Raw genomic sequence first — 15,070 nt, 5'->3', positions numbered from 1 at the left:
CATATTTACCCCAGAGTGTAACCTCTGTGGTCCTGTTTCCTGAACTCCTTGAGTCAGCCAGCTGGATTTCCCACGAAGTTCTCTTGTTAAAAGGGTGCTTAATTAAGCTGGCCAGCAGCACGCCTTGTGATGAAGCACAAAGAAGCCAGACTCTGTGTGGCTCACTCTCTCAGTCCCCTTAATTGCTCATCTTAAACTATCTAGTTCCTGACACGTTTCCAAAAGGGGGAAGGGGAAAGGGGAAGGGGGGAGGGGAACATAAAAAGTATTTGTTACATTTAAAAAATGGGGGGAAGGGGAAAGACCTATGTCTATGTTCACCTCATTCAACTTCCTTGGGTGATGGCACTATGATGTTGCTTAAATAGATAATACATGGATATTTGGACAGTGAGTGCAAACACTGTTCATAACAAGGTCACAGATAGAAAAATAGGTGGACTCATGTGTGGGCAAATAATGTCATCAAAGTGACAGATCAAAAATATAACATTAAAGAGCTACAAAAGATCTTCTCAGGAGTCAACTCCAGTGGCAAAACATCCACATGATAAAGCCTTTAATTTACAAATCTCATTATTCTTACACAGCTGCTAAAATAGTGTGCAGATAGGTATTTATATTTGTCTTATCCTTCAAAATCTAAGGACACAAGAAATCTTGTTTAAAAAAAAAAAATCAGACAGGAACTTGATATACTTTTCCCTCCAAAGAATAGCAGCTTTCAAGGCAAATTTCTTGGTATAAAGCTCCCAAATGTATCTTCTATTTCTTTGGTCTTCACTATTTATAAATTCAGAGCAAAACTAAAACAAGCAGAAAGACAGGGGCTAAGGGGGAGTCAAGGAGAAAGTTCCAAAGTGAAGTTTTCTTCTCTCAGTTCTCTGTATTTCATGTGTTCTGCTCCTTCCTGAAGACTGAATTGAGCTACTGGAAGGTGATATGAAGAATCTTCTACTGCTTCAGTAGAAAAGTCACTTATTTTGAATCCATGTCCATCATTATTCAACCATTTAAAAGGCCTCAGGAATCACTATAAATAAAAAAACAAAATAATACATAGTATCACAAGAGGCAAAATCATTATTATATATAATTGCTAAAATGAGACACAGTCAAACGATCAATCAAATAAAGGTCCTAGGAGTCAAGACTCAAGTCCAATTTAGACATTAATGTGTCACCACCACCTATAGCAACAAAATAACTGGCTACAATTCTTTTAAGAATTGTTTTAAAGGACTTTAGAAAAGTCACCTGAATAGAGTTTGCTTTTTCATATAACCATTTCTCCAATTAGCTATCAAAGGCAATTCAGAAATGCAAATTAATGAGTCTGTTAGATCTAGATTTTCTCTCATACATGGAATAGCTTGCCATCGGTGGTCAAAGAGACTATTTAACTTTCTGGTTTACTACCACAGTCATCAACTACCTAATTATTTAGTACTAACCACAGCTAGATCCTTAAAAATGAGACATCTGTCATAGTACTCTTTGTATATATATTTACATATTTTTAGATATCTAGTTATTAATTAAGAGACTTAAGCTCTAATGCTGACTTAAGATATGCAGTAACAGATAACACAAATATTTCTTTGGCAAATCCCCAACATTCTTCCAGTGGCTAGAAAGTTTTCTGATGTAAGAGAATGCTTACATCTGTGGGCAAGTCTACTCTATGCTGGTAAATTCTAGTTTGGTGGATATTTCTCATATAATCAACTGGCAGCCTTGCTCTACTGTTTTAAGTTGATGAGAATAAGAACATCAAATTCAGGATAGTAAATACCTCTGTGGGGAAATGAAGGGAAAGGAATCAAAAAGAGGTCCCAGGGGGCTTCAATTGCATCTGTAATGTGTTATTTCTTAAGTTGAATGATGGGTATGACACTATTCAGGTGTTCTCTACTTTTTATAAACTTGTAATACTTATGAGTATTAACAGAACAAGCATATAGAGAGTCAGGTAAAAGATTTAAATAACGTAATTTATAAGTTGAAATACCTACGATATACATAATTATCCAGAGTATATATATTCCTTCAGCACACATGGAACAGTTATAAAAACTATCAGAAGTTAGAAGTTATACTAGTTAGAAGCCTCAATTAATTCCAAAGCATAAAACATTCTATGTTCTCTGACCATATAGTATTAAAGTTAGAAAACAACTTTCTCTTGTAAGTCCCACTCTCCCTCCTCTTCCTGAAGAAATCCTGTCGAAAGCCATTAGGTGAGGTCAAGCAAGCAAGGTAAGGATCCATGGGCGGCAGAGGGGGAGCTGCAGAGGCCCAGAGTAGGTGCAGGGACCTAACCAGGATGTGGAGGGTGTCCATGCAGGGTGGAGGACAGAGAAATGTTTGTGTGTATGGCAGCAGCCCAGTGCAGGATGTCAGAGCCCACTGGATAACGTAAGGTGAGCGTCCCAGGAGGAAGGCATCCCAACGCAGAATGTGGGTGCCTCAATGCAATAAAGAGTGCATCCTAGCAGAGGGACAAGGTCAAGCAAGTTGAGGGCTTCCACGCAGCAAGGTGCCTTGCACAAGTGTTGCAACCTGCGTGTGGTGAGGAAGAAATCCATGCAAGAGAGGAGGTGGCAACTGGAGGCTGGTTACATACTGGGAATTAATCAAAAAGTAAAAAATACTAAGGTTATATACTTGCAACATAACAGCTAGACCAGTACTTAATGGAAAATAAGCTTTATAAACACTGTCCTTATTAAAACAAGACTAAAAACAAACTAACCTAAGCATTTTAATCAAGAAGATGGGAAAAGAGCAGTAAAGCAAACCTGAATAAATAGAAAGAAGCAAAAAAAGATAAGGTCAGAAAAAAACAGATGATTTAAAAAAAGATAATCCTTTTGAAAAAGATTAATAAGAGACAAAGTGGTAAACTTGCTTGGAAAAAAGATACAAATAAAGACAATGAAAAAGGGTAAACACACACAACAGATTAAGAAATACTATGAACAAAACAATATTACAAGCAATTATATGTGAATAAATTTGAAAATCTTAAACTAGATGCATTTCTATGAAATGGCAAAATCGGCACAGTAACAGAAAACTTGATAGACCTATATTACATTATTATATACACCACGGACACTTAAATGTGAATCAGACAAACCCCATCCCCCCTTAAAGTGTCCCAGGTGAAAAAAAGAAGCCTGTAATTTGCTCTCTTGGGCAGCAAAGAGGTGTCTTGTTAGTCAGCTGGGAGTGAGGTGGTTAGCACTTTGGCCCAGGCCTGAAGTTTAGGGCCAGCCCGTACAAAGAACAGTTAGTTCAAGGATAATCCCTTGATATTGGATAATCAGTCTAGAGATTTTTAAAATCAAGACTGACTGCAGGACATACTCCAGGGAAGACCAGCTCTTAATATAAACAAATTAAAATATTCACAAAATATTTAGGAAGAAGCGAAATAAGCAGGACTTCACAACCAGTGGGATATTGGGGATAAAGGAGAAATCTAGGCTCATGTTGTGATTTCTAGCTTGTACAACTAGGTGGATGATCATCACATCACTTGCTGGTATAGGGAGTAAATGCTGACTGGCTACTGTTTATTCAGTATAATTCAGAGTTGTTTTTATATAGGTTTACATGTGCAACTCCCAGTAATAAGTATGATGACAATGTCCCTGTAATAGGTTCTTATGGAAATATCAAACTTCATTATGGAAAAGACATAATTGACTATTTATTGCATACTTTTTGTCTTAAGAATTCTGGCTTAAACCACAGAGAACCTGAAATACAAGGCAGTGAGATGAAGCACCCATTAGGTTATGAAACAGACATGAAGGAAAATGTCTGAATTTTAAATAAACATCTCCCCCTTTGAAACCCCATTACACACATTCCAGTCTTCCAATTGACACTTACACACCATCTTTTCAGTCAACAGTCAACCCCAAGTTTCTCTAAGCAGAGTCCCAGTTAAGGTAGTGATTGCAGAGGAAATATTAACTGGCAATGCTTTGCTACTGGTCTGAAAATTCTCAAGCTGTTATAGATTCCATAACAACTACTTACTCACCATCCTCAACATATTCCAACACCTAGGCTGTAAAGTTATGAAAGTGTGGTCTGCGCCTGCACGTACAGAGTATGTGGTGGGGAGGAGATGGATGGCAAATGAGAATGTTTAGTAAAAGGGAACAAATAAAAGATGATGAAAGAGGACAGATAAAACAAAGTCCTGTGCTTTAAAAGAAATTCCTGTTCTAGAAGGAAAAAACTAAAGGGAAACATGACAAAATACCAATAATGGTTTCATTAGGGTGGTAAAACCATGGGCATTTTGTTTTAAGTTCTCTATTAGTCAAACGTTTTTGTAATGAAATTACTTTGCTCTGTGAATTTTTGTAACTTTTTATAAAATTTCATAAAGTTCTTCAGTGATGCCTTTTATAGCTGTGGCTATTTTTATAGAATGACTAATTAGAGGGGCTTTTGCTTACTGGGGAGAGATTCTGAGGAGGAAAAATACATCACTTAAAACTCTCTCAAAATTAAAAAAAAAAAACATTATGCAAGACTAGATTGGAGGGGAAATCAAGATTTAAAAAGAAAATTTTTAAATGAGATGTCAAGTATGTGTTCTGGAGCTCAGAGAGGTGGTTCCTGAGACAGAATTTTGGGAACTGTCAGTATTTGGTAGACGATGTTCAGAGTCAGGAGAAGAGATGAGATCTAGGGAGACTTTAAAGATCTAAGAGTTTCCAAGTCCTGTCTGTTCCATTCCTTAGGTTCCATAACTGTTTGTCACTCTAGGTTTCAATTACTCTCCAATAAAAAAAACTGGTTTCACTACTAGTCTCTTCCACCCTCTGGCTCAGCCTCTACTCTGGCTGCCAGGTCTCTGTTCCTAAATCCAGGTTCAAAATATATCACCACCCTGCCCACAAATTTTCTGGCTTCCTACCAACTACAGAATTGGATTAAAGTTTCTTGGTCTGACAGTCAAGAAATAAGACTTTTCTCACAAGTAATCTCCCCCTCTGAAATCCTCAAAATACTTTAATTGTGCCTTCTAGTGCACTCGACACTTCCTCTTTCCAAGACAGTTACAAATTTTGACCTTAACTACCAGCAGATCAAAAACTTACTGCTTCTAGACTCCTGCCTTGCCCTTCTTTGAAACTCACATAGCATCTAGCACGGTGCCTTGCATGTGGTAAGGATCCAAAGGTTTAATGAATTAATTTTTGCAAATTATAATAAAGCAAGGATGCAGAGAAACTGGAACCCTCACACAGTGCTGATAGAAATACAAAATGGTGCAGCTGCTGTGGAAAACAGTTGACGGTTCTCCAAAAAGTTAAACACAGAGTCACCTCATGACCTACATTTCCACCCCTAGAGGTTTCTATCCAAGAGAAATGAAAACATATGTCCACACAAAAACTTGTAAGTGAATGCTCACAGCAGCTTTATTCACAATAGCCAGAAAGGAGAAACAATCCAGATATCCATCAACAGATGAACAAAACGTGGTATACCCATATAACAGAGTAGTATTCAGCTATAAAAAGGAATGAAGTACTGATACATGCTACAACACAGATGAACTTTGAAAACATTATGCTAAGTGAAAGAAGCCAGATACACAAAACGACACATATTAGATGATTCCATTTATATGAAATATCTAATCCATAGAGACAGAGAACAGATTAGTGGTTACCAGAGGCTGGGCTGGAGGGAGTGACTGCTTAATGCATACCAGATTTATGTTTGGGATTATGAAAAAATTCTGGAACTAGATAGTGGTGATGGTTGCAAAACACTGTGAATGTACTTAACGCCACTGAACTGTACACTTTAAGAACTGTGGTTGTTAGTGCCATCAAGTCAATTCTGACTCTTAGCAGCCCCGTTGTACAGCAGAGCTGAACCCTGCCTGGTCTTCTTGCGCCATCCTTTCACCTTCTGACACTCTATCAGACAACACTCCACTGCTATTCACAGGGTTTTCATGGCCATTTTTTCCGAAGTGGGTGGCCAGGTCCTTCCTCCTAGTCTGTCTTAGTCTGGAAGCTCCAGTGAAACCTGTCCACCATGGGTGACCCTGCTGGTATTTGAAATACTAGTGCACTGCTTTCAGTGTCACAGCAACACTCAGCCACCACAGTATGATGACCAACAGACAGGTGGTGTGGCTCCAGGACTGGGAAACAAATCTGGGCCCTGGACTGGATGAGAGCATCCAACCTTAACCACTAGAGCAACAGTTCCTGGGCACAGACCTATACCACTCATCGGCAACCCACAGACAACATAGGGGAAGACTGGCACAGATATTAGCTCAGGGCAAATCTTCCTCGGGGATAAGAAAAAAGGCACCTAATAAAATGTGGCTGGTAAGCACATGGTTCCTGATCTTAATAAAAGTACAATCTTAATATCCTTAGCCTGTAAGATCAGCACCCATAAATCCAACTCCTCATTGGGAAAAATAACTCAAAACATGTACTACTGAGCCATGAAGCTCCAAGGACCTGCCATATTCACAGCTAGCTGAGGAAAAGAGAGCAAAGACAGCAGCCGGACCAGTGGCGCAGTGGTTAAGTGCGCACATTCCGCTTTGGCGGCCCGGGGTGCACTGGTTCGGATCCCGGGTGTGGACATGGCACCGCTTGGCAAGCCATGTTGTGGCAGGCATCCCACAGGGCTAATCTTCCTTAAAAAAAAAAAACTTTCAGCAAAAGTTAATTAAAAGGTTCATGTCCTAAATAACTACTCAAGAAAATGTAATGTAAATCCTCAACATATGTTTAATATAGTCCCTTTTTTAAAAAGACATGCTTCAAACTTTATAATATTTTCATTTATTCAGAGATGTAATGTTGATCTGTTGGAAGTAAATTGGACCTTTTCACTCTCAACAACTTGGAATCATGGAAAACGTGCAAGCAGGACACAGTCTCAGGTGCAGATGAACAAGTCCTCGCCAAGCTTTACAGGAGATTGCTCTTTTCTCAGCATGCTTTACCAGCAGCATTGCTGTGAATCTGTCACCTACAAGAAATAAGGCTCTATACCTTACCCACACTCTCTATGCTTTAATCATAGTTGCTCTCAGAAGCAAGACATTCTTTGATACTAGTAAGGAGACCAAGAGGTGAGGCTGTTAAAAATTATCATCGCTCCTGTCACCACATCCTACAACCAGAACACTCCAAGATGAATCAAAAGACTTATTTTTCTTTTTAATACACTTGAGGCAGTATACGATAGTAAGATGGGTGAGAGGGACAATGGCACTTGTGAACCAGGGAGATGAGAAAGAAGAACCAACATGATGCCTTAACTACAGGTGCCTTCTGAGGCAGATCAGTTTTAGGCAAGTGGAAGGTAGGGAAGGTCCTTTCAAAGTCTCCATGTCCACTTATTCCTTTTAGCCAGGGTCAGTTGGCATTAAGCTTGATAACCTTTTGCAGAAAGAACCTCTTGTGGCATCTTTGCTTTCTTTTTTTGAGGAAGATTAGCCCTGAGCTAACATCTGCTGCCAGTCCTCCTCTTTTTCGTGAGGAAGATGGGCCCTGAGCTAACATCCATGCCCATCTTCCTCTACTTTATATGTGGGACGCCTACCACAGCATGGCGTGCCAAGCGGTGCCATGTCCGCACCTGGGATCCGAACCGGCAAATCCTGGGCTGCCGAAGCGGAACGTGCCAACTTAACTGCTGCGCCACCGGGCCAGCCCCATCTGAAAGGTTTTTGGTACGATAAATCAATTTTCATTTTTACTTTAGTACAAGTCTTGTTCACTGTCATATGTCAAGTATTTCACTGCACAACTAATCATCCCTACCATATACTTAGTTAATTTAAAGGGACTCTTTATGAACTCTTTATGAACTCTTAAAAAAAGTTCCTAGCAACATAAATTGCATTCTTAAAAACAGAACACCTACATCTACATATTAGGTAGGACAAATGTTCTGAAATGCATTCTAGGATGTAACGCCCTAAACTTAAAAACAACAAAAAAACTTCATTTAACTCAAATAATCTCTCCCTCTCAGATGCTGGCACCATTTTAATTCTGTCAAAAGCATAATTATAAGCACATGTTCAACCAAGAAATCAAATTTCTATTCTCTCTATACTATATACAATAATTCAAAAGTTACCTCTATAACATCACTGAGGTTTGGCTCTAATATAGATTTTTTTTAAAAAGCCTATGGGAATATCCAAAAATATGCAGTGCTTTTTAACCAATCTTGCTTAATTTTATGGCTCAATATACAAAGTGCCTTTACATACAAGAATAAAAGATATAATTTAGTCATTTGATAAGTCTTTTTTGGGTGTATCTTCTAGAAATTGAGAAATTTAATGACTGGGTAACAAATCATTTCATAGATCAGGCAGTTTACAATCTGTGTAGCCCACAGAACTGAAAAAGGATGTAACCTAGTTCTCAGTTAAGAGATTATTAAAAATAACTTTTGATGATGGATTAGGAAATAATTTTTCGTAAATAACTCTAAAGATTCAAAGAACTGAGTGGCACTGATATAACAAACCACATATAACATTCTTAGAACTTATATCCATAAAAATGAAAAAACAAGAAGAGACCTGACATTGAACTGCTTTCATTCTAATAATAAGCAACATTTTCCTATAGCACTGATCAGCTATATAACTTATCTTTCACTGTCTCCCACTGAATCAAGGCAAAAAGAACACTGCCTAGCACATGGTAGGTACTCACTAAATATATGGTGAATCAGTCTATAAATAAATAAAGGGACTGCTAATAGGTAGTTTATCTTCAACTTCCCATGGCAATGCCATATTGCTTTCCAATCATGCACCACCAGTTTACACCACCAGCAGTGGTTATTTTAAGAATTCCATCTGCTCCATACCTCACCAAGCTAGGCATTGCCAGACTGGCAGTTATTCTTTGCTCGGCTGATGGGTATAAAATGATCACCTACTGTGGTCTACATTTGCATTTTTAATCTATTTATCAGCTGTTCATGTTTCCTTTTTTATAAAATACCTACTCCTATCTTTTTACTGTTCTTTTGGTCAGTGATCTTTCTCTTATTTGAACTAAGAGAATACAATGACCCTAATCTCTGATGACAGACATTACAAATACTTTATCCAACTTCACAAGGTGTCTACTGATGAACACAACTTCTTTAAAAAAATTTTTTTTCCATTTTCTCCCCAAAGCCCCCCGTACATAGTTGTATATTTCAGTTGTGGGTCCTTCTAGTTGTGGCATGTGGGACGCCACCTCAGCATGGCTTGATGAGCGGTGCTAGGTCCACACCCAGGATCTGAACCCGCAGAAACACTGGTTTCCTGTACTTAACCACTTGGGCCATGGGGCCAGCCCCAATGAACACAAGTTCTTAATTTAAATGTAGTCAAAGCTGTAGATCATTTCCTGTATGATTTACATTTTTGCATCTTATGTATAACAGTCTTCCTTCTCCAAGGTTCAAAGAATTTACCTTGGGGCTGCCCTGAGGCCGAGTGTTTAAGTTCCCAAGTTCCACTTCAGGGGGCCTAGAGGGCCCAGGGTTTCGCTGGTTCGGATCCTGGGCCGTACATAGCACCGCTCCTCAGGCCACACTGAGGCGGCATCTGACATGCCACAACAAAGAGGGACCCACAACTAAAAAATATACACCTATGTACTCGGGGGATTTGGGGAAAAAAAACAGGGGGAAAAAAAAAGAATGTACCTATTTACCTCTATTGTCTTCTTAGTTTTATAGTGTTGCCTTTCACATTTATTTTTTTTAAGATTGGCACCTGAGCTACCATCTATTGCCAATCTTCCCCCTTTTTTTCCTCCTTCTTCTCCCCAAAGGCCCCCATGTCTGCCATGTCCGCGCAAGGGATCAGAACTGGCGAAACCCTGGGCTGCCAAAGCAGAGCCTGTGAACTTAACCACTCAGACACCAGGCCGGCCCCTGCCTTTCACATTTAACACTTCAATCAGTTGGCTTACACTGTTTACACATTCCTGAGCCAATTCCACGTTAAAAATCCCTTCTCCTAGTTTCTATGACATTACATCATTAGATTAGCAGTTTTCAGACGTGGATTGCATCAAGCTATAAAATTTCAAAATATGTTTCAAAGGCTGATACTGGTTGACTATTTTATCTGGATAAGGAGAACATTTAAAAAAAAACCCTAATACTACCATTTCGTAAAAGAAAAGGCAATAACGTCATAAAAGAAAGAAAGACAAACCTTGGGGAAAAAGAACAACTCATCTTAAAATCAAAGAAAAAGAAAGACAAGTTGGCATCCTCACATCGACAATATTCACACAAGGGGTTGGTGAAATCTTCGTCAGAGAACCCCTGCTATAAGATAATCCTGGTCTTCTCCCTACCCTGTGATTACTTCTTTTCTTTTTTCTGTTGCCTTGTAAATGTAACAGCTACTTAAACGCTTTGATGCAGCACTTTTCCTATTTCTCTGGAATCTCCTCACTATCTCACTCAAGTCTTCAGTTCTCGCCTCTAAATAGGTGACATATAAATTCTTACTTCATGAAACACTCTATCACAGAAATACCTATACTCCATCATCCTTCACAATGCATTACATTTACCTGTTTACATACTTACCTCTGGTATAAATGAGGCACAGTTGCTAGGGATTAACAGCATATGGAATAATCTCTTAGTACAGACAAGATACCTATTAAATAATTTCTTTTTAAGAGATATTGACAATTCCATCAATTAGTATCTCCTTTATCTTACTATTCTTAAGAGCTCTCCTTTAACATTGTTTATTCCTTAAATTACAGAGCCTAAGACTATATCTCTGCCTATCTTCAAATATTCACTGGCTCTAATATTTCCTTTCCAAATCTCACAATTTGAAAAGAAAACTACTTAAAGTTTAAATGTCTACTACTTTCACTTCCTCTAAAGGATTAAGTATCCCTACAGTATAGTCTATACTCATTTCCTAACTGTCTGCACATCAGTTTCCCTCCTAAGTCCTCAATAAGGAGAACACAAGAGTTACCGGTGCCCTGCTTCGTTTATTTTCAATCCTCAGTTGATACTTCAGCCCAGCAAAGAGCCCAACGTCATTTTCTACTTTAGTATTTATTTTAATTTCAGAGGAGATAAATTCCTATCTAAGAATTTCTAAAGGACATGAAATCTAAGCATGTCTTTCAATGAACCAAAAGGCGATATAAGACACCTTTAAGATTTTTTCCACTGCAACATTTCTATTAAGAAAATACTTGGGGCCAGCAGGATGGCAAAGCAGTTAAGTGCACACATTCTGCTTTGGCGGCCCAGGGTTCTCAAGTTCAGATCCCGGGTGTGGACAAGGCACTGCTTGGCAAGCCATGCTGTGGGAGGCATCCCACCTATAAAGTAGAGGAAGATGGGCATGAATGTTAGCTCAGGGCCACTCTTCCTCAGCAAAAAGAGGAGGATTGGCAGCAGATGTTAGCACACGGCTAATCTTCCTCAAAAAAAAAAAAAAAAAAAGAAAGAAAGAAAGAAAGAAAAGAAAAGAATTAATACCATGGTTATTAATATAGACAAATGAAGTCTATTATATGATTGGGTCCAATAAAGGAAAAAACTTCTATTTCTAGTACCAACTCAATGACCACAGCTATTTCCATCAAAAAATATAACTGGATATTTAACACATTAGCCTGCCCATAAGAGACATGCATGATACACAAGTCCTCTGAAATAATATAAAACACTGCATAAAACATCACCTTGAATTACAAATTCACACTTTAAAAACCTGAGTCAAATCATGAGATACTATTTCACACCTACCAAACTGGCAAAAACAAATTCTGAACTAATCAGTGTTGATAAAGATGGAAAGCAACAAAGAATTCTCATATATTGCTAGTGGGAATGTAAACCTGTACAACCACTTCAGAAAACAGTTTGGCGAATATAAAGCTGAAGTTGTAAAATTTCTATGACCCACCAATCTTTTTTTTTTTAATTGAGTTAATGATAGGTTACAATCCTGTGAAATTTCAGTTGTACATTAATGTTTGTCAGTCACGTTGTAGGTGCACCACTTCACCCTTTGTGCCCACCCCCCACCCCACCTTTCCCCTGGTATCCACTAAACTGTTCTTAGTCCATAATTTTAAATTCCTCATATGAGTGGAGTCATACACAGATTATCCTTCTCTCGCTGGCTTATTTCACTTAACATAATTCTCTCAAGGTCCATCCATGTTATTGCAAATGGAATGATTTTGTTCTGTTTTACAGCTGAGTAGTGTTCCATTGTATATATGTACTACATCTTCTTTATCCATTCGTCTGTTGCTGGGCACTTAGGTTGTTCCCATGTCTTGGCTATTGTAAATAATGCTGCAATAAACATTGGGGTGCATAGGACTTTTGGGATTGCTGACTTCAAGCTCTTTGGATAAATACCCAGCAGTGGGATGGCTGGATCGTATGGTAGTTCTATTTTTAATTTTTTGAGGAATCTCCATACTGTTTTCCATAGTGGCTGCACCAGTTTGCATTCCCACCAGCAGTGTATGAGGGTTCCTTTTTCTCCACAACCTCTCCAACATTTGTTACTATTAGTTTTAGATATTTTTGTCATTCTAACAGGTGTAAGGTGATATCTTAGTGTAGTTTTGATTTGCATTTCCCTGATGATCAGTGATGATGAGCATCTTTTCATGTGCCTATTGGCCATCCGTATATCTTCTTTGGAGAAATGTCTGTTCATGTCTCCAGCCCATTTTTTGATTGGGTTGTTTGATGTTTTGTGGTTGAGTTGCGAGAGTTCTTTATATATTAAGGATATTAAGCCTTTGTCAGATATATGACTTGCAAATATTTTTTCCCAGTTAGTGGGTTGTTTTTTTGTTTCAATCCTGTTTTCATTTGCCTTGAAGAAGCTCTTTAATCTGATGAAGTCCCATTTGTTTATTCTTTCTATTGTTTCCCTTCTCTGAGAAGGCATGGTGGCCAAAAAGAGCCTTTTAATACTGATGTCAAAGAGTGTACTGCTTACGTTTTCTTCCAGAAGACTTATGGTTTCAGGTCTCATCTTTAGGTCTTTGATCTATTTTGAGTTTATTTTGGTGAATGGTGAAAAAGAATGGTCAATTTTCATTCTTTTACACGTGGCTTTCCAGTTTTCCCAGCACCATTTGTTGAAAAGACTTTCTTTTCTCCATTGTATGCCCTCAGCTCCTTTGTCAAAGATAAGCTGTTCATAGATGTGTGGTTTTATTTCTGGGCTTTCAATTCTGTTCCATTGATCTGTGCACCTGTTTTTGTACCAGTATAAAATGGGTGAATTTTACGTTATGTAAATTATAGCTCAATAAGGCTATTTTTTAAATTAAGTCAATGATTGATGAGGGACTGAGAACTCTTTTAGTGCAAGGTAACACCACGCAAATCAGTTTCCTGTTGCAAGAAGAGAAGACTTACTGTTTAATATATGGATTGGACTACCATCACCTTAATCCAAGGATCAATCCTAGCATTACTAAAGTAGGTCAACCAGGTACTATGTGTTTTACAACGTGATGCAAAATGAGATAGAACTATGATGCATTCTAAGGAAAAATGTTTAGATGTGACTCTCTCAAGCTTTTAACTGTAAACTTGAGAGAAAAATACAGGAATTAAAGGAACAAATTAAATGATACCAGAAGAATGCAACTGTACAAAACCATTCTCAGGACAACTAGTTCAGTCTCAAAGCCAGTGTCACTGAAAAATAAGGACTATGCTAAGCTAAAGAGACATAAGGAAATTAAACTGTTATATACCACAAGGTCCAAGATCAGATATTAGTTTGGATAGCCGGCTGTAATGAACATTTTTTTGAATAAGGAAAGGAAATTTGAACAGCCCCTGGATATTAGAGGAAATAAACATTTACTCACATGAAGAGAAGATATCACTGACTAAAAAAGCAAGTTGCAAGTTGATCTCATTTTAGCAAAATAAAAATAAAAACCTGCATATACGTGCTTAGAGAAAGATCTGTGGAAAAATGCACCAGAAGTTATTAACAGTGATTTCTGGATGATGGGAATGTTGAGTTTTCATTTTTGCATATCTATATATTCTAATAGTCTACAAAGGACATATACTGCTTTTGTAATAATAAAACAATTATTAGAAGACAGAATCATGTGGACAGCTTTAATAAATCTAATGATGCCCAGGCCTTACCCCAGATAAATTTTAAAAGATTGAGAACTACTGCTTTTAAAAATTAGGAGTGGAGGGGCTGGCCCCGTGGCTGAGTGGTTAAGTTTGCGCGCTCCGCTGCAGGCGGCCCAGTGTTTCGTTGGTTCAAGTCCTGAGCGTGGACATGGCACTGCTCATCAAGCCACGCTGAGGCAGCGTCCCACATGCCACAACTAGAGGAACACACAACAAAGAATATGCAGCTATGTACTGGGGGGCTTTGGGGAGAAAAAGGAAAAAATTAAAAAATCTTAAAAAAAAAATTAGGAGTGGATAGGGGCTGGCCCCGTGGCAGGGTGGTTGAAGTTCCGCAGGCTCTGCTTGGGCAGGCTGGGGTTCGCGGTTCAGACCCACTCCACTCACTGGCCATGCTATGGAGGCATCCCACATACAAAGTGGAGAAGATCGGCACAGATGCTAGCTCAGGACAAATCTTCCTCACAAAAACACACACACACAAAAAGAACTGGGAGTGGATAAAAGGTAAAATTCTTGTCTAAGACTGTCTTTAAAAAAGACATGCATGGGGCCGGCCCGGTGGTGCAGCAGTTAAGTGCGCACATTCCACTTTGGCGGCCCGGGGTTCGCCGGTTCGGATCCCAGGTACGGACGTGGCACTACTTGGCAAGCCATGCTGTGGCAGGCGTCCCTTGTATAAAGTAGAGGAAGATGGGCACAGACGTTAGCTCAGGGCCAGTCTTCCTCAGCAAAAAGAGGAGGATTGGCAGCAGATGTTAGCTCGGGGCTAATCCTCCTCCTCCTCAAAAAAAGACAGACATGCATGGAAGTTTTTCACTTCACGAGTTAGGAGACTACCCTA

At 38.8% G+C, this 15,070-nt stretch overlaps 1 protein-coding gene across 8 annotated transcripts in view; it reads right to left on the bottom strand.

The window, feature by feature from the left end:
- The window catches only part of GPBP1L1 (GC-rich promoter binding protein 1 like 1), a 52,959-nt gene that overhangs the window by 29,530 nt on the left and 8,359 nt on the right, over window positions 1–15,070 (bottom strand). For 6 of the 8 annotated variants that reach the window (XM_044770692.2, XM_044770690.2, XM_044770689.2 and 3 more), the window contains exon 2: window positions 10–1,033. The gene's annotated coding sequence lies outside the window, so the exon portion shown is untranslated. Of the gene's footprint in view, window positions 1–9; window positions 1,034–2,755; window positions 2,802–15,070 lie in introns of all 8 variants that reach the window. The other 2 variants (XM_070510023.1, XM_070510024.1) reach the window with 1 other exon arrangement.

Source organism: Equus asinus, chromosome 5, assembly GCF_041296235.1.
Source record: "Equus asinus isolate D_3611 breed Donkey chromosome 5, EquAss-T2T_v2, whole genome shotgun sequence".
NCBI lineage: Eukaryota > Metazoa > Chordata > Mammalia > Perissodactyla > Equidae > Equus > Equus asinus.
Note: the sequence above shows the minus strand (reverse complement) of the source record. Positions and strands in the feature narration are given on the sequence as shown.